Source organism: Salvelinus sp. IW2-2015, unplaced genomic scaffold (genome assembly GCF_002910315.2).
Source record: "Salvelinus sp. IW2-2015 unplaced genomic scaffold, ASM291031v2 Un_scaffold1586, whole genome shotgun sequence".
In the NCBI taxonomy this organism is placed as follows: domain Eukaryota; kingdom Metazoa; phylum Chordata; class Actinopteri; order Salmoniformes; family Salmonidae; genus Salvelinus; species Salvelinus sp. IW2-2015.
In genome coordinates this window covers 167,021-169,906 of record NW_019943010.1, presented here as the reverse complement: position 1 = coordinate 169,906, position 2,886 = coordinate 167,021, and the positions used below count along the sequence as shown (strand labels likewise).

At 37.8% G+C, this 2,886-nt stretch overlaps 1 long non-coding RNA gene across 1 annotated transcript in view; it reads left to right on the top strand.

Moving 5' to 3' along the window:
* Positions 1 to 336: 336 nt before the first annotated feature.
* The window catches only part of LOC112071328 (uncharacterized), a 22,365-nt gene continuing 19,815 nt past the window's right edge, over positions 337 to 2,886 (top strand). Inside the window, exon 1 of the long non-coding RNA XR_011475824.1 lies at positions 337 to 417. This is a non-coding gene — a long non-coding RNA (uncharacterized lncRNA). The remainder of the gene's footprint in view (positions 418 to 2,886) is intronic.

Genomic DNA, 2,886 nt, shown 5'->3' with positions numbered 1-2,886 from the left:
AGGGAGGCGCCAAAGACCAGGTATGAGTACGACTACAGGAAGGAATAATTTCAGAACTGGTTGAAAAAATGCTTATTAAGTTATTATAACATATAAAAATAATGCAATGTGTTGTTATAAAATATTTATTTAGTTGCAGCTATTAAACGTAATTTACAAGTCAAATGGACTTTATTTTATTTTCCACCAAGAGGTCATAAATAGGGAGGAACTAAACCAGTTTTATTTCACTTTCACAGCCTTAGAAATACAATATCAGAAGTAGGCTAGATATGAACCACACATTGTTTTGGCATATTAATTTGAATTTACTTTATTTATTATCTAAACAAACAAACGAATTAGCAAATATGCCCAACTAACGCTCATCGGATTGTACTTTTGGATTTGGTCTTTCGCAAAAGGTGGTTTCCGGAGGTAATTGAACCGATTGGCAAGGCCGAACGTATTTTTGGCCTATTATATTTGTAATGTTACTTGTGTGCTATAGTGTGCTTCCTGTATAGCTACAATATTATCACATAATGTTTGACTATCATGAAACATAGGTATATGAATATGTACAATGTGCCTTATGAACACAATGTGCGTTGCAACTTCAAGAACACGCGAAGCCGCCGCAAGTGTTATTCACATCAATGAAAAAACATGGCAATTGAAACAAGAAGCTTTTTATAGCGACATTATTGACATAGCTAAACACGCTCTTCATAGTGATTTTCAACATGGAAAGTCTGAATGGTTTTAAACGAAGTCTATGTGGGTTTCGATGAGAAATAAGGACCGCACCCTTATTTTGTACACACACACACACACACACACCACAAACACACACACACACACACACACACACAACTTAGGAGTGATCGAATATTAAGTCTTGGGCTGCATTCCAAACACTTGTATACACTTGCGGGGCAAGGGAGGAAGGAATGATTTTTTAAATGGACTGCACTTGCCCGGAAATTCGTCACTCATTCATCCCGGATGATTGTGTTTTTCAGCCATTGGTAGCTTGTGGGTGCTTATTATGCGCTACAGTCATATTATGATTGCATGTCTACTTATATTAACTCTATCATTATTAATATACTCCCCTGTATAATAGCTAGCAAATTAATTAGCTAACTAATGTAAGCCTGCCTAGCTAGAACTTCTGAAGGAAAATGTTTTATTTCTACAATTTCCAAAAGCTAACCAAACAAAAACTTCATTACTTTTACGAGGACATGTTTGGGCTGTCATGTGCATTAGTAGCACAATTTCAAACCTTTAAACATTAGTTTTTACTTACACTTGTATGTTGACTTATCCATATTGACATTGAGGTTTTCATTTTCGGTGACTTTTCTTAGTGGATGTACAGTCATTGCGAATTGATAGTATGGGGCGTTTCAGGCCCCGACGTGAACATAATTGTACACTCGCAAACTCAATCAAAAAACAAGGGCTGAGGGGCTTAACATTGCAAACTTCCCTTGTTTGGCTAATCATTTTGGACCGATGTCCAAGATGGTTGACAGGGATTCCTCCAAGGGCATAAGGTGAGGTTAAGTGGGACGAGGTGTGTTTTTTATGAGTTTGAAACACAGCCCTGGCCTAACCAAGGCGTAAACCTACAGAAGGGTCAGCATGATCAGGGCAGGGCGCGGTGATATGGACGGGCCTTAGGGGGGCCACCATAACCTTCTTGCCCCTCCAAATACAATACTGAAATATTTGTCATTTATTTGACTGAGATGTACGCCGACAGAAAGAGCCATCAATCTCAGATAAAGCATCCAAGCAAGTCTCCCCTCTGTCTCAAGTATTTGTAGACAATGTATCTGATGCTATCTGGACCAAAATAGTATGGCATGTTTCAGCAGAGAGGAAGAGGCGAAGTGAGAGGGCTCACTCTCGCCAAAATCAGTCCAGAATAAGCCCTATGGGCATAATATGCAGACATAACCTTGTTGTCTGCCTTCCCTGCCTTTGGGACAATGACTCCCATCATTAGCGTGCGAGACATGAGTATCTCATCATTATATAAAGTTAGGATGCCGGCTTCCCCTAAAGTTATTGATGATTGTTTTGCCAAAATTATATAATTACTCATATATAATTACTCCTGCCTAAATGAAAACATTCAAAAAAATACTACCAGAGAGCATGACTTAGCCACAGAGAATCATTAAAAATACTTCACCAAGAGCATGACTTAAGCCACACGAGGATCATTAAAATACTTCACCAGAGACATGACTTAGCCACAGAGGATCATTAAAATACTTCAGAGAGCATGATTACAAGACAATCATTAAATACTTCACCAGAGAGCATGACTTAGCCACAAGAGGATCATTAAAATAACTTAAACAGAGAGCATGACTTAGCCACAGAGGATCATTAGCTTTCTTAAAATAAATCCACTAGTGCATAGGCCTTTGCCTTTCCCACGATTTGGGCAGCGTTTGTGCAATATGTCTAGCTGACTGAGTTTTGGCCATCAATAAGAATTTGTTCTTAACTGAATTGCCTAGTTAAATAAAATAAAAATATATAATTTTAAAATACATCAAAATATGTGTGAAAGATAATGTGTCTTGAGTATAAGTTTTTATGTTTGCAAGAAGAACAAGAATAAGGGGAGGGGCGTGTTTCTCTCCAGAATGCATGCACTCAGCTCTCCAGAATACAATTCGCTGTCTCCCGCCAATCTTGCCATTCATTGTTTCATTGTGTGAATTGTTTGCCGTTTGATTGTTTATTTTTTGATCAATTGCCCATTACATATGTCACAAGTAGGCCTAGTAAATTGTTAATCCCTCTTCATTTGGTTACATAAATTTATGTTAATGCGTGCATTTAAATACCAGTAATTTACTTATTCTCGGAGTGGAAACA